Source organism: Macaca mulatta, chromosome Y, assembly GCF_049350105.2.
Source record: "Macaca mulatta isolate MMU2019108-1 chromosome Y, T2T-MMU8v2.0, whole genome shotgun sequence".
Lineage (NCBI taxonomy): Eukaryota > Metazoa > Chordata > Mammalia > Primates > Cercopithecidae > Macaca > Macaca mulatta.
The window spans coordinates 1257923-1280667 of NC_133427.1; the positions used below are offsets into that span (position 1 = coordinate 1257923).

General features: G+C 50.3%; 1 protein-coding gene across 2 annotated transcripts in view; it reads right to left on the reverse strand.

The window, feature by feature from the left end:
* LOC720406 (P2Y receptor family member 8) overlaps window positions 1-22745 on the reverse strand; it is a 72612-nt gene that overhangs the window by 18698 nt on the left and 31169 nt on the right. Inside the window, exon 2 of one of the 2 annotated variants that reach the window (XM_028842023.2) lies at window positions 15690-15866. The gene's annotated coding sequence lies outside the window, so the exon portion shown is untranslated. Of the gene's footprint in view, window positions 1-15689; window positions 15870-22745 lie in introns of both variants that reach the window. The other variant, XM_028842024.2, reaches the window with a different exon arrangement.

A 22745-nucleotide genomic window follows, 5' to 3' on the forward strand; every position in this document is an offset into this window, starting at 1 on the left:
AATTTAAAAATATTAGCTGGACATGGTGGTGTACACCTGGAGTCCCAGCTACACAGGGAACTGAGACAGGGCCTCTCTTGAGGCCCGGAGGTTGAGGCTGCAGTGAGCGATTGTTGTACCACAGCCGCCCCCCCTCCCCAGCTTGGTTGACAGAGCAAGGCCCTGTCTCAAACGAAAAAAAAAAAAAAAAAAAAGGGTGAGTTCATGTCCTTTGCAGGGACATGGATGAAGCTGGAAACTATCATTTTCAGAAACTAAGAGAGGAACAGAGAACCAAACACCGCGTGTTCTCACTCATAAGTGGGAGTCGAACAATGAGAATGCAGGGAGGGGAACATCACACACTGGGGCCTGTCGGGGGTTGGGGGGCTAGGGGAGGGAGAGCATTAGGAGAAACTCCTAATGTAGATGGCAGGTTGACAGGTGCTGCAAACCATCATGGCACGTGTACACCTGTGCAACAAACCTGCACGTTCTGCACATGTATCCCAGAACTTAAAGTATAATAAAAATTAAAATAAAGAACTTTTTTTGTAAAACAAAGAACCAGTATGCAAAATGTGCCAAAAAAACCTCTTCAGACTCAACCACTGGAAAACAAACGGCCGCATTTAAACATGGGCCTCCTCACCAAAGGTGCTTTGCAGGTGGTACATTCGCCTACGAAAAATCACTCCACGTCGTAACTCATCGGGGGATTGCAAATGAATACCGCTGAGACGTGTTAGGCGACGGGTCTGGAGATGACTAAGATCTAGAGATGCCAACGGATGAAATACCGGAACTCTCACTGAAGGCTGGTCACAAGAGAGTCCCTGCACCCTCTGACTTTGAGGTCACTGTGCAGCCTGGAATCAGATTTTCTTTTCTTTTTTTTTTTTTTTCTTGAGACTGAATCTTGCTCTGTGGTCCAGGCTGGAGGGCAACGGTGCCATCTTGGCTCCCTGCAACCTCCACTTCCCGGGTTCAAGTCATTCTCCTGCCTCAGCCTCCAGAGTAGCTGACAGGCACCTGCCACCATGCCTGGCTAAGTTTTGTTATTTTTAGTAGAGACTGGGTTTCTCCATGTTGGTCAGGCTGGTCTCAAACTCCCGACCTCAGGTGATCCACCTGCCTCGACCTCCCAAAGTGCTGCGATCACAGGCGTGAGCCACCATGCCCGGCCATGTAGTCACATTTTCCTCAAACTTTGGGTTTAGGGGAGCCCAGCTTTGGGATTAGGAGAGTCCAGCTTTGGATTTAAGGGATCCCAGTTTTGGGTTTAGGGGAGCTCAGCTTTGGGATTAGGAGAGTACAGCTTTGGGTTTAGGAGAACTCAGTTTTGGGATTAGGAGAGTACAGCTTTGGGTTTAGGAGAACTCAGTTTTGGGATTAGGAGAGTACAGCTTTGGGTTTAGGAGAACTCAGTTTTGGGATTAGGAGAGTACAGCTTTGGGTTTAGGGGAGCCCAGCTTCCATCCCTCGCACCCTCAAAGTTCCCCATCTTTGTAGACCCAGTGACCTCTGTTACTGTGATAACACCTGCCTCTGAACGAACTCTGTGTTCTACTGACTTGAAAGTGAGCTGCCAACCCCAGTGAACCGGCAGCTGGCAGGCGTCGGGGGAAGAGAGGACCTGCCTGCCTCAGCCTCAGATCACAAGGCAAGAATCCTCGTAGCTAAGCACAAAAACGCGTAGGAAATGCTCTGAGCTCTGTCGCTCTGTGTTGATTTTCCTCTATTGCATAACCCAACCAAACAGACAGTTTGCCCAGCGAGATTTGCATGCTGCCCTCCGTGGACGCCCGTGACGATTTTGAGCTGTGTTCTCTGCAAAGGCAGCGACCGCGTTTCTCTGATTTCTGTATCTCATTCTCAGAGTGTATGACACACGGCTTCACCACGGGCCAGAGCGCGGATTCTGAGAAACACGAGTAGCTCTTTTTAAAACAAAATTAATGTGTGTGTGTACGTGTGTGTGTGCGCGCGTGCACGACGGCTGTTTTTTTAAAGTTTCCAAGTACTTTACCGCGCACACACCTCTCTGGGTGGGGATGTCTGAACAGCAGCTGCAAAATCTACCTCGCTCTGGAAAGCAGGAAGCCACTGTACGTGGAATTAAGCTAATTAACATGAAATGCCCTTCAGTGAAAAAAAAACAAAAAATGAAAAAACCCAGTTGTTGACGTGTGGGCCCTTCCCTGCTGCAAAAGAAGGTGCAAATAGCACGTCTTCTGAAATTTAAGCACTTCTGCCATTACCGAGCCGCAGTGCCAATGGTTACCGGGGGTTACGGCAGACACATTTGTTGAACAGATGAGAGACAGGTGACAGGAAGGTTTGCAGGCTCCACTTCCTAACAGCCGTTCTCTGTTTAAAGACCGTTGCTCAGGGTTAATTGACGCCGACTTGCCTCATGATAGTTTAATTGTAATGAGGTGGATTTTACTCACCCTGTTTCCAGCCGTGTGCCCAGCGGAGCAGCCAAAGAGAAAGACCCCCGGAGGTGAAACCGAGACGGTCTCAACTATCTTGTTCCTGTCTGAAGTCGAAGCGGGGCTCCCTTAGATCCAAAGCAGGCCTTTCTTAAAACCCAAAGCTGCCCTCCCTCAGACTCAAAAAGAGGTTCCTTTAAGAACCAAAGAGAGCCTCCCTTAGACGCAAAGCTGGACTCCCCTAAACCCAAAGCTGGACTCCCCTAAACCCAAAGCTGGGCTCCCTTAAACCCAAAGCTGGACTCCCCTAAACCCAAATCTGGGCTCCCTTAAACCCAAAGCTGGGCTCCCCTAAACCCAAAGCTGGGCTCCCTTAAACCCAAAGCTGAGCTCCTTTAAACCCAAAGCTGGGCTCCCCTAAACCCAAAGGTGGACTCCCTTAAACCCAAAGCTGAGCTCCTTTAAACCCAAAGCTGGGCTCCCTTAAACCCAAAGCTGGGCTCCCTTAAACCCAAAGCTGGACTCCCCTAAACCCAAAGCTGGACTCCCCTAAACCCAAAGCTGGGCTCCCTTAAACCCAAAGCTGGACTCCCCTAAACCCAAAGCTGGGCTCCCTTAAACCCAAAGCTGGGCTCCTTTAAACCCAAAGCTGGGCTCCCCTAAACCCAAAGCTGGACTCCCCTAAACCCAAAGCTGGGCTCCCTTAAACCCAAAGCTGGGCTCCCCTAAACCCAAAGCTGGGCTCCCTTAAACCCAAAGCTGGGCTCCTTTAAACCCAAAGCTGGGCTCCCCTAAACCCAAAGCTGGGCTCCCTTAAACCCAAAGCTGGACTCCCAAAGCTGGGCTCCCTTAAACCCAAAGCTGGGCTCCTTTAAACCCAAAGCTGGACTCCCCTAAACCCAAAGCTGGACTCCCCTAAACCCAAAGCTGGGCTCCCCTAAACCCAAAGCTGGACTCCCCTAAACCCAAAGCTGGACTCCCTTAAACCCAAAGCTGGGCTCCCCTAAACCCGAAGCTGGGCTCCCTTAAACCCAAAGCTGGGCTCCCCTAAACCCAAAGCTGGACTCCCCTAAACCCAAAGCTGGACTCCCCTAAACCCAAAGCTGGGCTCCCTTAAACCCAAAGCTGGACTCCCCTAAACCCAAAGCTGGGCTCCCTTAAACCCAAAGCTGGGCTCCCCTAAACCCAAAGCTGGGCTCCCTTAAACCCAAAGCTGAGCTCCTTTAAACCCAAAGCTGGACTCCCCTAAACCCAAAGCTGGGCTCCCTTAAACCCAAAGCTGGACTCCCCTAAACCCAAAGCTGGGCTCCCTTAAACCCAAAGCTGGGCTCCTTTAAACCCAAAGCTGGGCTCCCCTAAACCCAAAGCTGGACTCCCCTAAACCCAAAGCTGGGCTCCCTTAAACCCAAAGCTGGGCTCCCCTAAACCCAAAGCTGGGCTCCCTTAAACCCAAAGCTGGGCTCCTTTAAACCCAAAGCTGGGCTCCCCTAAACCCAAAGCTGGGCTCCCTTAAACCCAAAGCTGGACTCCCAAAGCTGGGCTCCCTTAAACCCAAAGCTGGGCTCCTTTAAACCCAAAGCTGGACTCCCCTAAACCCAAAGCTGGACTCCCCTAAACCCAAAGCTGGGCTCCCCTAAACCCAAAGCTGGACTCCCCTAAACCCAAAGCTGGACTCCCTTAAACCCAAAGCTGGGCTCCCCTAAACCCGAAGCTGGGCTCCCTTAAACCCAAAGCTGGGCTCCCCTAAACCCAAAGCTGGACTCCCCTAAACCCAAAGCTGGACTCCCCTAAACCCAAAGCTGGGCTCCCTTAAACCCAAAGCTGGACTCCCCTAAACCCAAAGCTGGGCTCCCTTAAACCCAAAGCTGGGCTCCCCTAAACCCAAAGCTGGGCTCCCTTAAACCCAAAGCTGAGCTCCTTTAAACCCAAAGCTGGGCTCCCCTAAACCCAAAGGTGGACTCCCTTAAACCCAAAGCTGAGCTCCTTTAAACCCAAAGCTGGGCTCCCTTAAACCCAAAGCTGGGCTCCCTTAAACCCAAAGCTGGACTCCCCTAAACCCAAAGCTGGGCTCCCTTAAACCCAAAGCTGGGCTCCTTTAAACCCAAAGCAGGGTTCCTCTAAACCCAAAGCTGGGCTCCCCCAAACCCAAAGCAGGGTTCCCCTAAACCCAAAGCTGGGCTCCCCCAAACCCAAAGCTGGACTCCCCTAAACCCAAAGCTGGGCTCCTTTAAACCCAAAGCTGGGCTCCCCTAAACCCAAAGCTGGGCTCCCCCAAACCCAAAGCAGGGTTCCCCTAAACCCAAAGCTGGGCTCCCCCAAACCCAAAGCTGGACTCCCCTAAACCCAAAGCTGGGCTCCCCTAAACCCAAAGCTGGGCTCCCTTAAACCCAAAGCTGGGCTCCCCTAAACCCAAAGCTGGACTCCCCTAAACCCAAAGGTGGGCTCCCCTAAACCCAAAGCTGGACTCCCTTAAACCCAAAGCTGGACTCCCCTAAACCCAAAGCTGGGCTCCTTTAAACCCAAAGCTGGGCTCCCCTAAACCCAAAGCTGGGCTCCCCCAAACCCAAAGCTGGACTCCCCTAAACCCAAAGCTGGGCTCCTTTAAACCCAAAGCTGGACTCCCCTAAACCCAAAGCTGGACTCCTTTAAACCCAAAGCTGGGCTCCCCCAAACCCAAAGCTGGACTCCCCCAAACCCAAAGCTGGGCTCCTTTAAACCCAAAGCTGGACTCCCCTAAACCCAAAGCTGGGCTCCCCTAAACCCAAAGCTGGACTCCCTTAAACCCAAAGCTGGACTCCCCTAAACCCAAAGGTGGGCTCCCTTAAACCCAAAGCTGAGCTCCTTTAAACCCAAAGCTGGACTCCCTTAAACCCAAAGCTGGGCTCCCCTAAACCCAAAGCTGGACTCCCTTAAACCCAAAGCTGGACTCCCCTAAACCCAAAGGTGGACTCCCTTAAACCCAAAGCTGAGCTCCTTTAAACCCAAAGCTGGGCTCCCCTAAACCCAAAGCTGGGCTCGCCTAAACCCAAAGCTGAGCTCCTTTAAACCCAAAGCTGGGCTCCTTTAAACCCAAAGCTAAGCTCCCTTAACCACAGAGCTGGGCTCCCTTAAACCCAAAGCTGAGCTCCTTTAAATGTACAGCTGGGCTTTCCTTAACCACAAATCTGAGTTCTCCTAAACCCAAAGCTGGGCTCCCCCTAAACCCAAAGCTGGGCTCCCCCTAAACCCAAAGCTGGGCTCCCCCTAAACCCAAAGCTGGGCTCCCTTAAACCCAAAGCTGAGCTCCTTTAAATGTACAGCTGGGCTTTCCTTAACCACAAATCTGAGTTCTCCTAAACCCAAAGCTGGGCTCCCCCTAAACCCAAAGCTGGGCTCCCCCTAAACCCAAAGCTGGGCTCCCCCTAAACCCAAAGCTGGGCTCCCTTAAACCCAAAGCTGAGCTCCTTTAAATGTACAGCTGGGCTTTCCTTAACCACAAATCTGAGTTCTCCTAAACCCAAAGCTGGGCTCCCTTAAACCCAAAGCTGGGCTCCCCCTAAACCCAAAGCTGGGCTCCCCCTAAACCCAAAGCTGAGCTCCTTTAAACTCAAAGCTGGGCTCCCCTAAACCCAAAGCTGGGCTCCCCTAAAACTCAAAGCTGAGCTCCTTTAAACCTACAGCTGGGCTTTCCTTAACCACAAATCTGAGTTCTCCCAAACCCAAAGCTGAGCTCCTTTAAACCCAAACCTGGGCTCCCCTTAAACCCAAAGCTGAGCTCCTTTAAACCCAAAGCTGGGCCCTCATAGACCTAAAGCTGGGTTCCCCTAAACCCAGGGAAGATTTTCATCTTTGAACACAAAGGAGCGTGTTTTTCTCTTGTTCCCTGGATCCAAACCCTCAATGACGGGAACCCTCAGCTGTGACAAGCATCCAGTATACGTATCTCCCCACGGTGTGAGCCAGTTTCAGTCTCTCTCCTGTGAAAGGTAAAAGGATCCCAGGGTACCAGTGATCATCGACAGACACTCGTGTCTTTGTTCTCTTTGTGACCTGAGGGAGGTTCTCAGGTCAACAGAAAAGGATATTTTAAAAGATTTCAAAGCAGGACCCATCCTAGGCTACCCCACAGCACAAGAAATTCACAAAACAGGCCGGGCGCAGTGGCTCACGCCTGTCATCCCAGCACTTTGGGAGCCTGAGGCGGGCGGATTACGAGGTCAGGAGTTTGAGACCAGCCTGGTCAACGTGGTGAAACCCCCGTCTCTTCTAAAAATACAAAAAAACATTAGCTGGGCGTGGTGGCAGGTGCCTGTCATTCCAGCTACTCGGGAGGCTGAGACAGGAGAATTGCTGGAACCAGGGAGGTGGAGGTTGCAGTGAGCTGAGATTGCACCGCTGCACTCCAGCCTCAGCCACAGAGCAAAACCCTGTTAAAAAAAAAAAAAAAAAAAAAAAAAAAAAAAAAAAGAAGCGGTAGCTGGGGCACCTTTCTGAGCAAAAACTAGAATCTTCCGTGTCCTGTTCGAGTCCTGCGTGTTTGCAGATTGACTCTGAAAATCACCTGGTGGGTTCTCAAATGGTTAACCCTGTCATGCACCGATTCCCCTCCTATAGGTAAAAGCTGGAGACAAATAAAGACAGGTGGAGAATTTGTTAAGCAAACATCTGATTCCTTAATGATGTAATAATGTCTTTTTTTTTTTTTTTTTTTAGAGACAAGATTGCACTTGGTTGCTCAGGCTGGTCCCCAACTCCTAGACTCCAGAAATTCTCCTGCCTCAGTTTCCAAAAGTGTCGGGGTTACAGGTCGGAGCCACTGCACCCAGCCCTTAATAATGTCTTATTTCTTCTTTTGAAGGCAGATTCTCACTGGGTCACCCAGGCTGGAGTGCAGTGGCATTGTGGCTGTTCACTGCAAACCTTCACCTCTGGGGTTCAAGCAATTCTTGTGCCTCAGCCTCCTGAGTAGCTGGAACCGCAGGTGGGTGCCACCAAGCCCAGCTAAATTTTTGTCTTTTAGTAAAGATGGACATTTTACCCTGTTGCCCAGGCTGGCCTCAAACTCCTGAGGTCAGGCAATCCCCTTGCCTTGGCCACCCAAAATGCTAGGATTACAGGTGTGAGCCACTGCACCTGGCCCCTTAATGACGTCTTCCTGTAAATTATGGCCAAATGTGTACACATTAATTTAAATATTACCTAATTAACATTTTATTTACTTTTGTTTCTCTTTTATATTGTAATTAAGGCTACATGGATACATAAATTTAAGAATATTTAAATAATATACATAATCCTATAAAGTAATATAATATATAAATTATATATTACAGATCAGATGTTTTTATGTATGATATTTATATAGAATAATTTATTTACAAATTATATAAATTAAACATGTTATATAGTATGCATATTTAATAATTATAATATATTGTATAGTATTACTTATATGTTATATATTATTTATACATATATGTGACATATTGAACATAGCATATATAAAATTATATATGACATATTTTATAGATCACATTATGTGTATATATAATGTATATGTAATTATATGTATAACACATTTTTTCTGTATGTCGTTTTGGTGAGGGTAGCATCACAAAATATCTTATATAAAAACGGGTGAGGCCGGGTGTGGTGGCTCACACCTGTAATCCCAGCACTTTGGGAGACTGAGGCGGCTGGAACACCTGAGGCCAGGAGTTCCAGATCAGTCTGGCCAACACGGTGAAACCCCATCTCTACTAAAAATACAAAACTAGCCGGGCGTGGTGGCAGGCACCTGTCATCCCAGCTACTCGGGAGGCTGAGGCAGGAGAATCGCTTGAACCCAGGAGGCGGAGGTTGCAGTGAGCCGAGATCGTGCCATTGCACTCCAGCCTGGGTGAAAAGAGTGAAACTCTGTCTCAGAAACAACAACAAAAAATGGTTGCACTGATACAAACTTACGTATGAACGTTCCCTGCAGCACTCTTCGCGACAGCCGAAAGGTGGAAACGGCTCAAGCGTCCATCAACAGACAGAGAGATAAACACAACAAGAGCCCACAGCCACACAGTGGAATAGTATACAGCCATGAAAAGGAACAAGGCTCTGACCGAAGGAACAAGGCTCTCTACACTGTGGATGAACTTTGAAGACATGACGCTCAGGAAGAGAAGCCAGACACAGAAGGCCACGTGCTGTAGGATTCCATTTCAATAAAATGCCCAGAACACGCTGATCCATATAGAGAGAAAGGAGATGATCATGGCTGGCGCTGGGGATGGGGAAATGGGAATTGAATTTCCCCCTAAAGGGGTGTTGCCTTTTGGGGGAATGACAAAGTGGTGGAAATAGACAGACGTGGATGTTGCCCAGCACTGTGAATGTCCTAGATGTCCTCCATTTATTCGCTTTAAAACGGTGAGTTTTCCGTGATGTAAAGTATAATCTCAATAAGAAACGATTGTCTCTTGAAGCAGGAAGGACACATCCCTTACATTTCTGTTTTACTCCCCGTGTCTGAGCTGGCCTTCCACCACACCCTCCTGGCTGACTCCCTGCCCGCCCTGAGTCCTGAATGTTCCTGCATTCTTAATGCTCCACCCTTTTTTTGCTTGGGTTTTCCGGTCTCCCAGACAGCCCAAGCCACGGCCAGGGTGACCCTTTTTCCCCAGGGCAGGGCAGCCCCAGGGCCGAGCTTCCGCTTTTGGGGGACGCAGCGGTCACTGGGGCTGTAGCCAGCCTGGCCTCCTCATCCCTCAGGTCCTCACCGGGGTGTCTGGGGCTCACTGTGCAAGCCTTCCCTGCCTGTGGCCACTATGGCCAATCTGACCTCGGCTGGGTGTGAGTGGAGGGGAAGCGGTGGCCACTGCTGTGTTAACCAGTGACCTCATGGCGTCCATCAGGAAGCCACAGTGAAAGGCGTCCAGGTTCTCAAGTCCAGCATTGTTTCAATTTCCTCCATCTCTTCCCCGGCCACACACAGCTCCCTTCCTAGCTACCTGGAGTTGACAGGGAAGGAGAGTGCCAAGCGTCCTTGAGTCCTCGGGTGACATCTCCTGTTCCCGGAGCAGACGTCACATTGAATGTCTGCAAATGTTTTCTTGTGCCCCCCGTCCTAGGAAGATGTGCTTATCATCTTTGCACTACGTATGGGGACACTGAGGTGCAGAGGGTGTCAGGAACCTGACCCATGAGTGACAAGGGCATGGTGCTTGGCACCCAGGCCCTAGGTTTTCTGGGCGTATAGAAGATGCCACACTCTGCTTTGCATTAATCTCCAAATACGTGCATCTGAGCAGAAACACACGTGTGCCCCTGAGCCTGAACTCTGCACCTGTCTCTGGCTGCCTGTTTCATCCTCCTTGCCCTCCTGAGGGGATTTCAGGGACCGTACAGCATACTGAGAGCTCCTCAAGGAGAAGACACCTGAGGTGTATCATCCTGGTCCTCCCTGAGGCTGGAGCATGGTCCTGGCCTACTGGGCAGGTGCATTTGCACCTGCTCTTCACAGGGGTTGGGGACAAGTCAGAATACAGGTTAAAAAAAAAAAAAGAGGAGGCCGGGCACGGTGGCTCACACCTGTAATCCCAGCACTTTGGGAGGTCGAGGTGTGTGGATCGCCTGAGGTCGGGAGTTCCAGACCAGCCTGAGCAACATGGAGAAATCCCGTCTCTACTAAAAATAAGCCGGGTGTGGTGGTGCACGCCTGTAATCCCAGCTACTTGGGAGGCTGAGGCATGAGAATTGCTTGAACCCGGGAGGCAGAGGTTATGGTGATCTGAGATCACGCCATTGCACTCTCCAGCCTGTGCAAGAAGAGCAAAACTCCGTCTCAAAAAAATAATAATAATAATCATAATAAAAAATTAAAAAAAAGAAGAAAAGTGGGTCTCAACAGGGTGCCCAGGGTATTACCGAACAGCTGAGCCCCTCAGGAGCTCCTCAACCTGCCTCAGTTATTATTGGAGAGGCAGAAAGAGCCAAGGAATCTCACTGCCTGTTTCTGCTGTAAACCACCCTGCTGGGAAGGGGTGGATGCAAAGCTACCAACTGACCACAACTCACACGCTGGGGTGGTGTTTCCCCGGCTCGCTCTCAGGCACAGACGACGTGATCATACCAGCTCCCTTGGTATGCTGTTCCACCTGGCTCTGCGGCAGGCTGTGTCTCCACAGCGGTGGGACCAACTCACGGATATCTCTTGCCCTAACTCCTGTGGCTCCTCTTCCCCGTGCAGCTCCTCATGCCTGTCTGCACCCAGCGCGGTCTTGAGTGACACCTTCAACCCTCCTTCTTGTGGCATCAGCCCACCATGGACCTGCCGGAGCCTCTTGGAAATCTGCATTTCATTCCAGCCCATGGGTGACAGCTCCTGCCTCCATAAAGACCCTCTCTTCCCCACCAGATACCTGCTGCAAACTCCTTTGGGTCTGCTTTCCTTAGCTTAGAGCTGTGCACCCAGGGTGGTCTTGGTCAATGCAGGGTGTGTGTGTGTGTGTGTGTGTGTGTGTGTGTGTGTGTGTGACACAGGACATTCCCAATGACTGTGGAGGGAATGAATGGGTGCATGTATGAATAACACTCAGGGTGTCCACACAAATGTAGAGAGAATGAATGAATGACACCCAGAGATTCATTCCCACAAATGTGGAGGGAATGAATGAATGATACTCAGGGATTCCCCACAAATGTGGACGGAATGAATGAATGACACTCAGAATTCAGTCCCACAAATGTGGAGGGAATGAATGAATGACACCCAGGATTCACTTCCACAAATGTAGAGAGAATGAATGAATGATACCCAGGGATTCCCTACAAATGTGGAGGGAATGAATGTATGACACCTAAGGATTCCCTACAAATGGAGAGGGAATGAATAACACTCAGAGATTTGCTCCTGCAAATGTGGAGAGAATGAATGAACAACACCAAGATTCATTCCCACAAATGTGGAGGGAATGAATGAATGACATCAGGGTTCACTCCCGCAAATATAGAGGGAATGAATGAATGACACCCAGGATTCACTTCTGAAAATGTAGAGAAAATGAATGAATGATACCCAGGGATTCCTCACAAATGTGGAGGGAATGAATGAATGACACCCAGGATTCACTTCCGAAAATGTAGAGAGAATGAATGAATGATACCCAGGGATTCCCCACAAATGTGGTGGGAATGAATGAATGATGTCGAGGGATTCCCGCAAATGTGGAGGGAATGAATGAATGACAACCAGGATTCACTTCTGCAAATGTAGAGAGAATGAATGAAAGACACCCAGATATTCCCTGCAAGGGTGGAGGGAATGAATGAACGACATCCAGGGATTCCCCGTACATGTGGAGGGAATGAAAGAATGACACATAAGGATTCCCCAGAAATGTGGAGGGAATGAATGAATGACACCCAGAGATTCATTCCTGCAAATGTGGAGGGAATGAATGAATAACACACAGGCCTTGCTTGATAAACGAATGGGTGAATGCATAAATGAAAGAATGACGTGCAGGGTTTTCTCCCTAAAAGTGGAGTGAATGAAAGAGTCAATGCGTGATGCCCACTAGTTCTTGACAAGTGTAGAGCAAATGAGGAGATGAATGAATGAATGAATGCCACTCTGAGAATGCAGAGTGAATGAGTGATGGAATGTGTGGAGCAAATGAGGAAATGAATGAATGAATGCCACTCTGAGAATGTAGAGTGAATGAGTGATGGAATGTGTGGAGGAAATAAGGAAATGAATGAATGAATGAATGCCACTCTGAGAATGCAGAGTGAATGAGTGATGGAATGTGTGGAGGAAATGAGGAAAAGAATGACTGAATGAATGAATGCCACTCTGAGAAGGCAGAGTGAATGAGTGATTGAATGTGTGGAGGAAATGAGGAAATGAGTGAATGAATGAATGCCACTGTGAGAATGCAGAGTGAATGAGTGATGGAATGTGTGGAGGAAATGAGGAAATGAGTGAATGAATGAATGCCACTGTGAGACTGTAGAGTGAATGAGTGATGGAATGTGTGGAGGAAATGAGGAAAGGAGTGAATGAATGCCACTCTGAGAATGCAGAGTGAATGAGTGATGGAATGTGTGGAGGAAATGAGGAAATGAGTGAATGAATGCATGCCACTCTGAGAAGGCAGAGTGAATGAGTGATGGAATGTGTGGAGGAAATGAGGAGATGAGTGAATGAATGAATGAATGCCACCCTGAGAATGCGGAGTGAATGAGTGATGGAATGTGTGGAGCAAATGAGGAGATGAATGAATGAATGAATGAATGCATGCCACTGTGAGAATGCAGAGTGAATGAGTGATGGAATGTGTGGAGGAAATGAGGAGATGAGTGAATGAATGAATGAATGCCACCCTGAGAATGTGGAGTGAATGAGTGATGGAATGTGTGCAGCAAATGAGGAGATGAATGAATGAATGAATGAATGAATGCCACTGTGAGAATGCAGAGTGAATGAGTGATGGAATGTGTGGAGGAAATGAGGAGATGAGTGAATGAATGAATGAATGCCACCCTGAGAATGCAGAGTCAATGAGTGATGGAATGTGTGGAGCAAATGAGGAGATGAATGAATGAATGAATGAATGCCACTGTGAGAATGCAGAGTGAATGAGTGATGGAATGTGTGGAGGAAATGAGGAGATGAGTGAATGAATGAATGAAAGCCACCCTGAGAATGCGGAGTGAATGAGTGATGGAATGTGTGCAGCAAATGAGGAGATGAGTGAATGAATGCATGCTACTGTGAGAATGCAGAGTGAATGAGTGATGGAATGCGTGGAGCAAATGAGGAGGTGAATGAATGAATGCATGCCACTCTGAGAATGCAGAGTGAATGAGTGATGGAATGTGTGGAGGAAATGAGGAAAGGAGTGAATGAATGAATGAATGCCACTGTGAGAATGCAGAATGAATGAGTGATGGAATGTGTGGAGGAAATGAGGAGATGAGTGAATGAATGAATGCCACTGTGAGAATGCAGAGTGAATGAGTGATGGAATGTGTGGAGCAAATGAGGAAAGGAGTGAATGAATGAATGCCACTGTGAGAATGCAGAGTGAATGAGTGATGGAATGGACAGAAGGTGGCAGGGGCGGTGTGGACGTTGGCCCCAACGCCTCCCTCTGACCCATTGTGGTCCAGCTCGCCACTGGCCCTGACCTCTCCGCTGCATCCATGGAAACTGTGCACCCAGCACCCCTTTTCCCGGGGTCACTCCCGCTCTGGGCTGTGTGGTTCTCTCGGACTGTCAATCAATGAGGAGAAGGGTGTGGTCCAAGTCTGTCAATCACTGAGGATGGGGGAGCGTGGTCTAAGCCTGTCAATCACTGAGGATGGGGGAGTGTGGTCCACGCCTGTCAATCACTGAAGATGGGGGTGTGGCCCAAGCCTGTCAATCACCGAAGATGGGGGAGTGTGGTCCAAGCCTGTCAATCACTGAGGATGGGGGAGTGTGGTCCACGCCTGTCAATCACTGAAGATGGGGGTGTGGCCCAAGCCTGTCAATCACTGAGGATGGGGGAGTGTGGTCCAAGCCTGTCAATCACTGAAGATGGGGGTGTGGCCCAAGCCTGTCAATCACCCAAGAGAGGGGTGTGGCCCAAGCCTGGCCAGTTAGGGGGTCCGTCACCCTGTTCATAAAAATTATTGCAAGCAGTGGTCATTTGTCTCTGACGTGGCCAGTCGGAACCCTTCAAGAGGTGTGACTTGTGGGTGCCAGGAGAGTGAGGGTCCCCTTTTTGATTCTGTTCTGAAAAGATGGGGACCCCAGACTACCAGAGACCCTCTTTCCATTCCTATAGAGAAGGTGGTCTTCCTGAAGTCATTCCACACCCTGCAGCTGAGGGAGGCAGAAAAAAGTGGGGCTGAAACGTGGGAAGAGAGAAAGAGAAAGAGGAGAGACTGATGGCCGTTTAAGCTCCTGGATCCAGCCATGCCTGAAGTCCTCATAGAAATCCTAATTATCCAATTTGACACTTTCCACCTTGCCTTCAGCTAGCTCGACTCAAGTTTCTATCGCTCGCCATAGAAGACAGTTGTGCCTCAAGCACTAGAGGCAGGCAGGCTGAGGTCCCAGTTGGGGGACAGAATACTCCTAGTTCCAGCAAAAGGTCCCTACGGAGCCCATGCCACCTGCCCTGGGCTGAAGCATGGTTATTTCAAAGGCAGTCACGCATCGTTCATCACTAATTCCCCAGTGCAGTGGTTCAAGGCTAACAAGCAGCACCCAGCGCCCACCTCTGCCTCTTTCTGGTTGTAGGTCTTGAACACAGCCCCCCCGCCGGCTCCATGTTCGCCTCAGTTTCCCTTAATGGTAAAACAGGGACGATCGTCATAGCACCTGTCTCACGAAGTTTCGAAAATCCCAGAGACAAGGCTGGGTGCACGTTGCTCACACCTGTCATCCCAGGCACTTTGGGAGACAGAGGCGGGCGGATCAGCTGAGGTCGGAAGTTCGAGACCAGCCTGGCCAACATAGTGAAACCCCATCTCTACTAAAATACAAAAAATTAGCCGGGCGTGGTGGCGAGTGCCTGTCACCCCAACTACTCAGGAGGCTGAGGCAGGAGAATCACTTGAATCCGGGAGGGGGAGGTTGCAGCGAGCTGAGATCGCCGTGCTACTGTACTCCAGCCTGGGCGACAGAGCGAGACTTCGTCGAAAGAAAGGATAAAGGAAAAGGAAAGGAAAGAAGGAAGGAAAGAAGGAAGGAAAGAAAGGAAGGAAGGAAAGAAAGGAAGGAATGAAAGAAAGGAAGGAAGGAAAGAAAGAGAGAGAGAAAGAGAAAGAGAGAGAAAGAAAGAAAGAAAAGAAAGAAAGAAAATCCCAGAGATAAAGACCTTGCAAAAGTGGCTGCTGCATCCTGTGCACTCAATTGACGTCAACTATTTTTATTTGCGAAAACCAAGAACAACGTCTCCTCCCCGCAAAACAAAAGCAAAATAAAAGCAGAAGACAGGTGTGAAGAAGATTTCTGGGAGAGCACATTTTCAAGAAGGTGGACTTTTTCCATCTTTTTCTAGGCCAACCTCAGCCCTGTCTGTGACCCTCGAGAGCTTGTGCAGAGTGCGTGGCCCCTATCTTGAGGGTGTGTGTCATTTTGCAGGACTCTGGTGAGCCCGGGTTAAAAAAATCACACACCCCAAAGGCAGGCCGAGCTGAGGGCTCTCTCTGCCATTCAACCGCATCTCTGGCCCGGATCTGCTCTGTTGCTGGGGTATTTCTGCAGGGCGGCCTCTCCTCTGTGAACACCCCCAGGTCCCCGTGACTTACAGCGGCGGCCGCAGGGAGGGCAGACGTCCCGGGTGAGGCTGGTCTTGTGGTGTTTGTCCGAGCAGCCGTCAAGCTGGGCAGGGGGTCCTCGGGGACGCTCCTCCTCCTGGTCCAGAGGTGGCTGCCCTATGGCAGTGTGCTTGCACAGGGGCAGGAGTGCAGGGCCAGCTCTCTGCTCTGCTGGGAAAAAAAAAACCCCACTGGTTGTGCCTGCACCACACCCTGAGACAGACACGAGCAGCCTCCAGAGACCCAGCGAGCTGCTCTCAGCCGCGATCTGTCATTTGCAGACTGAACTTGGTGCAGGGTGGTTATGAAACAGGCCAGACTGACAATAGATGGGAAAAGTTCCTCTTTTTGGCCCTGGGCCCCAGGGAGCGGGGTCAGACCATCACAGGGGGATTTTACGTGTTTTTCTCCTGATGCGATATTTTTCAATACGGCTTTTTTTTTTTTTTTTTTTTTAAATGAGTTTGGCCTCCATGTATGCAGGACCATTGCCTCAGAAGAGTTAGTGTAGCATTCGAAAATGGGTTAAATTTAAGGACAGCTTCTCTTGCCTATATTGGATATGACTTTATGCTTTAGGTGAAAATACTAATTTTTAAAAATATGTATGTCCACAGTCACTATTTTTTTTCCTTTTTTTTTTTTTTTTGAGACGGAGTCTCCCTCTGTCGCCCAGGCTGGAGTGCAGTGGCCGGATCTCGGCTCACTGCAAGCTCCACCTCCCGGGTTCACACCATTCTCCTGCCTCAGCCTCCCGAGTAGCTGGGACTACAGGCGCCTGCCACCTCGCCCGGCTAGTTTTTTTGTATTTTTTAGTAGAGATGGGGTTTCACCGTGTTAGCCAGGATGGTCTCGATCTCCTGACCTCGTGATCCGCCCGTCTCGGCCTCCCAAAGTGCTGGGATTACAGGCTTGAGCCACCGCGCCCGGCCTTTCTTTTCTTTTGAGACTGAGTCTCGCTCTGCTTTCCAAGCTGGAATGCAATGGTACCGTCTCAGCTCACTGTGACATCTGCCTCCCAGGTTCAGATGATTCTCCCTCGGCTTCCCAAGTAGCTGGGATAACAGGCATACACCACCACATCCAGCTATTTTTCTTTTTTGTATTTTTTTAATTTTTAGTAGAGGCAGGGTTTCATCATGTTGGTCAGGCTGGTCTCCAACTCCTGACCTCAGGTGATCCACCCGCCTCAGCCTCCGAACGTTCTAGGATTACAGGGGTGAGCCACCACGCCCGTCTGTATATTCACTATTTAAAAGCGGTGCTCATTGGATTATGCTAAGACAGTTTTTATTTGGAAGCTTGAGGCTGCCGTGAGCTGAACGACACGGTACTGACTAAACTGAACTGAACCGAACAACTCACACCACTGCACTTCCAGCCTGGGTGACAGACAGAGCAGGATCCTGTCTCAAAAATAAAAGGGAGAGCCCTTAATGCAAACAGCTAGCTCAGGGTATATTTTGTGCAGTTTCTGTCTGTTACAGGCTGAATGGTACCCTCCCGAATTCACACGTTAAAGTCCTAGGACCACACGATGTGGCTGTATTTACAGATTACTTCTTTGTAGAGTTGACGACGGTAAAATGAGGTCACTAGGAGTGGGCCCTGATCCAATAGGACTGGTGTCCTCATAAGAAGAGGAGACGAGACCGGGCGCGGTGGCTCAAGCCTGTAATCCCAGCACTTTGGGAGGCCGAGACGGGCGGATCACGAGGTCAGGAGATCGAGACCATCGTGGCTAACACGGTGAAACCCCGTCTCTACTAAAAAATACAAAAAAACTAGCCGGGCGAGGTGGTGGGCGCCTGTAGTCCCAGCTACTCGGGAGGCTGAGGCAGGAGAATGGCGGGAACCTGGGAGGCGGAGCTTGCAGTGAGCTGAGATCCAGCCACTGCACTCCAGCCTGGGCGACAGAGCGAGACTCCGTCTCAAAAAAAAAAAAAAAAAGAAAAAAAGAAGAGGAGACGAGGACAGGGACACACACAGAGGGTTGACCCTGTGAGGACACAGGGAGAAGACGGCGTCTCCAAGCCCAGGAGAGAGGCCTCAGGAGGAACCAGCCCTGCCCACACCTGGATCTCAGACTTCCAGCCTCCAGGACTGTGGGAGAATCAATGTCTGTTGTTTATAAGCCGCCCAGTCTATGGTATTCTGTGATAGCAGCCTGAAATAAACTAAGACATCTCATAAGAGGAGGAGATGAGGACACAGACACACACAGAGGGACGACCCTGTGAAGACACAGGGAGAAGACGGCGTCTCCAAGCCCAGGAGAGAGGCCTCAGGAGGGACCAGCCCTGCCCACACCTGGATCTCAGACCTCCAGCCTCCAGGACTGTGGGAGAATCAATGTCCGTTGTTTCTAACCACCCAGTCTGCCGTGTTTTATTATGGTGGTCGAACTGACTGCCCCTTCACTCTGAAGCAGGTGGGAGAAGGCGAACGTCGGGGAAGCTGCAGAAACCTGGGCCGAAAGGAAGGGAACGTGGGTGTCACTGGCTTGTGCCTGCTGTCGAATTCCGAAGACCATCTCGAGGCCATCGCCGTCGGGAGTCACGCTCCCCGGCCTGGCTTCTCGGTAGAGACAGTGCGTTACAGGGTGGGAAATGGTTGTTAACCGTGGTGCCCCGCCTTGGGGTTGGGGAGCCACCCGAGAAGGCACACAGCCACAGCCACAGCCACAGCCACAGCCACAGCCACAGCCCTCCCGGGTGCGGCTCCCTGGGATTCCACCCTCTGCCCTTACACAGGGTTTCTCTGTCGCTGCTCGGTTCACAGGAAGCAACTTGTCTGCTGTTCCCAAATCTACTTCTGGGGGCCTCTGTCCTCTGCTCTTTTCCCGGAGGGAACAGGCTGGGAAGGAGACTGGTGTCCCCTTAAAGCATTCAGGCAGCCACCACTTCAGACGGACCAGTCATTCGCAGATAACTAGGACATGGGGTCATGTTCAACACCGCTTCCCGTGACTCTCCTTCCTTCCTTGCTTCCTTCCTTCCTTCTTTCCCTTTCTTTCTCTTTCTTTCTTTCTCTCTCTCTTTCTTTCTTTCTTTCTTTCTTTTTTTCTTTCTTTCTTTCTGTCTCTCCTTCCTTCCTTTCTTTCCTTCGTTCATTTCTCTCTTTCTTTCTCTCTTTCTTTCTCGTCTTTCTTTCTCTTTCTCTCCTTCCTTCCTTTCTTTCCTTCCTTCCTTCCTTCTTCCTTTTTCTTTCTTTCTCTTTCTTTCTCTTCTTCCTTCTTTCCTTCCTTCTTTCTTTTTCTTTCTTTCTCTTTCTTTCTTTCTCTTCTTCCTTCCTTCTTTCCTTCCTTCTTTCTTTCTCTCCTTCCTTCCTTCCTTTCTTTCCTTCCTTCCTTTCCTTCCTTCCTTCTTCCTTTTTCTTTCTTTCTCTTTCTTTCTTTCTCTTCTTCCTTCTTTCCTTCCTTCTTTCTTTTTCTTTCTTTCTCTTTCTTTCTTTCTCTTCTTCCTTCCTTCTTTCCTTCCTTCTTTCTTTCTTTCTTTCTCTCCTTCCTTCCTTCCTTTCTTTCCTTCCTTCCTTTCCTTCCTTCCTTCCTTCCTTCTTCCTTTTTCTTTCTTTCTCTGTCTTTCTTTCTCTTCTTCCTTCTTTCCTTCCTTCTTTCTTTTTCTTTCTTTCTCTTTCTTTCTTTCTTTCTCTCCTTCCTTCCATCCTTCCTTCTTTCCTTCTTTCTTTCTTTCTTTCTTTCTTTCTTTCTTTCTTTCTTTCTTTGTTTCTTTCTTTCTCTCCTTCCTTCCTTCCTTTGTTTCCTTCCTTTCTTTCTTCCTTCCTTCCTTCCTCTCTCTCTCTTTCCCTCCTTCCCTCCCTCCCTTCTTTCCTTCTTTCTTTCTTTCTTTCTTTCCTTCTTTCTTTCCTTTTGAGATGGAGTCTCGCTCTGTCGCCCAGGCTGGAGTGCAGTGGCACAACCTTGGCTCACTGCAACCTCCGCCTCCCTGGTTCAAGTAATTCTGCCTCAGCCTCCCACGTAGCTGGGACTACAGGCGCCCGCCGCCACGCCCAGCTACTTTTTGTATTTTTAGTAGAGACGGGGTTTCACCATGTTGGCCAGGATGGTCTTGATCTCTTAACGTCGTGATCCACCCGCCTCGGCCTCCCAAAGTGCTGAGATTACAGGCGTGAGCCACTGCACCTGGCCGAGTATTTTTAATATTAGTGTTTTAGGAACTCAGTCACTCCACTAGCCAACCAGCATGGACAGAAACGCAAACATCAGGACCAGCGCAGTGAGTGGCTCACAGTTGAAATTCCAGCACTTTGGGAGGCTGAGGTGGGTGGATCACTTGAGGTCAGGAGTTCAAGACCAGTCTGATTAATATGGTGAAACCCCGTCTGTACTTAAAACACAAAAATTAGCCAGGCGTGGTGGCAGGTGCCTGTCATCCCAGCTCCTCGGGAGGCTGAGGCAGGAGAATCGCTTGAACCCGGGAGAGGGAGGTTGCAGTGAGCCGAGATAGCACCACCGCACCTCAGCCTGGGGGACAAGAGTAAACCCTGTTTCAAAATAAATAAATAAATAAATAGTATGCTGACAAGGAAATATGGCTTTTTTTTTTTTTTTTTTGAGATGGAGTCTCACGCTGTTGCCCAGGCTGGAGTGCAGTGGCGCGATCTCGGCTCACTGCAAGCTCCGCCTCCCGGGTTCCCGCCATTCTCCTGCCTCAGCCTCCTGAGTAGCTGGGACTACAGGCGCCCGCCACCGCGCCCGGCTAATTTTTTGTATTTTTAGTAGAGACGGGGTTTCACTGTGGTCTCGATCTCCTGACCTTGTGATCCGCCCGCCTCGGCCTCCCAAAGTGCTGGGATTACAGGCTTGAGCCACCGCGCCCGGCCAAAATATGGCTCTTTCTGTTTGTCATAGTGGCTGGCATCTCCAAGAAGGTACCGGACTTGCTGAGGTGTGGAGTGAGGTGGCACACAGGCTGGTGACAGATGGTTGGTTTGGGGGAAGTGGGACGGTGAGGGGCGTGTTGGGGCGGGCTTGGAGGCCTGTGGGCGTCAGACAGGCAGCTTAGGGGGTCCTGGCCGTCCAGGAAGCTGTGAGTATTTGGTTTGGTGGCAGCTGAACCCAGGCAGCGGGGCCGAGGAGGTAAGAAGCAGAGATGGAGAGGCAGCAACCCTGCCGGATGCCAGCCACAGCAGACACAGATAGCACGAAGGATAAAAATAAAGACCAACAGCTCCTTCCAACTTGATTCCTGCTTTGACCTGGAGACTCAAGCTGCTGCTGAACTTTGAACAGCACCCACAGTGTTAGAAAACTATGAAGGAGGGTCAGCCCGTCTTGGTGATAGCCCCCAGAGGTGACCTCCCAACACCCACCAGATGCACAACAGCCAACTCCGTTTTTGTTTTTTCCAACGGAGTTTTCCTCTTGTCGCCCAGGCTGCGGTGCAATGGCACGATCTTGGTTCACCGCAACCTCCCGTGTTCAAGCAATTCTCCTGCCTCAGCCTCCCGAGTAGCTGGGATGACAGGCACGCACCACCACGTCTGGCTAATTTTTGTGTTTTTAGTAGAGATGGGGTTTCACTATGTTGCCCAGGCTGGTCTCAAACTCCTGATCTCGTGATCTGCCCTCCTCGGCCTCCCCAAAGTGCTGGGATTACAGGTGTGAGCCACTGCGGCCAGCCCTCTGTTGTTTTCTGAGATGGAGTCTCGCTCTTGTTGCCCAGGCTGGAGTGCAGTGGCACGATCTCGGCTCGCTGCAACCTCCGCTTCTCAGGTTCAGGCGATTCTCCTGCCTCAGCCTCCCGAGTAGCTGGGATTACAGGTGCGGGCCATCATGCCCGGTTAATTTTTGTATTTTTAGTAGAGATGGGGTTGCACTATGTTGGCCAGGCTGGTCTCAAACTCCTGACCTCAGGTGATCCGCCCACCGTGCCCTCCCAAAGCGCTGGGATGACAGGCTTGAGGCCCCGCGCCCGGCCATGTTAATTCTTCAGAAGTCGACAGAGGCCCGTTGCTCTGAGCTGCCACCACCCCCGGCCCTGTTTGTGACGGCCAACGGGCTTCTGTGGATGCAGGATTTTGGGTGCTAAAACCAGGAGAGCCCTCAGCAGCACCCATGGGGCCGCCTATCTGGCCCAGGGTGACCTGACTCTCTCGGTTCTGTCCTGGGAGACGGGGGGATTTTTAAGCCTGACCTTTTAGCTTTACCACGGGGCTCCTATCCAGCCTTTTCCTTCCTGAGACGGTCTCTACGCCCAACTTCCAAAGCTCACGGAGCTGGCCGGAGAGTCCCAGGGACCTCCTCCGAACTACGTCTTGGAAGGACGTGGCTGCGTCTTCTCAGATACCATGTCCAGGCTTCAGTCTGAGTCTTTTCGGTCTGACTCCAAGGGACGTAAATGTCAGCCCCCGGGAAGCTCTCCGTGCATCCCTGTGATGGTGCTTTGCAGACTTTTGGCCCGTGTTTGACTTTCTGATGCGTTTTCACTTCCATTTTCGTTCTGACGTGTTTATTTATGGAGACACGAGGTTTTGCTCTGTTGCCCAGGCTGGAGTGCAGTGGTGACATTATAGCTCACGGCAGCCTCAACCTCCTGGCGTGAACCGATCCTCCCACCTCAGCCTCCTGAGCAGCTGGGACTACAGGTGCATGCCACCACAGCTGGCTAATCTTTGACTTTTGGAGAGATGGGGGGGGTCTCACTATGTTGCCCAGTCTTAGTTTTCATTTTTATTTATTATTATTGTTATTTTTTGAGATGGAGTCTCGCTCTGTCACCCAGGCTGCAGTGCAACGGCGCAATCTCGGCTCACTGCAACCTCTGCCTCCCGGGTTCAAGTGATTCTCCTGCCTCAGCCTCCTGAGTACCTGGGATGACAGGCATGTGCCGCCACACCCAGCTAACTTTTTGTATTTTCAGTGGAGATGGGGTTTCACCATGTTGGCCAGGGTGGTCTCGATCTCCTGACTTCGTGATCCACCCACCTCGGCCTCCCAAACTGCTGGGATGACAGGCGTGAGGCACCACGCCCGGCCAGTTTTCATTTTTATTTATTAGCATTATTTTTTTTGAGACGAAGTCTCGC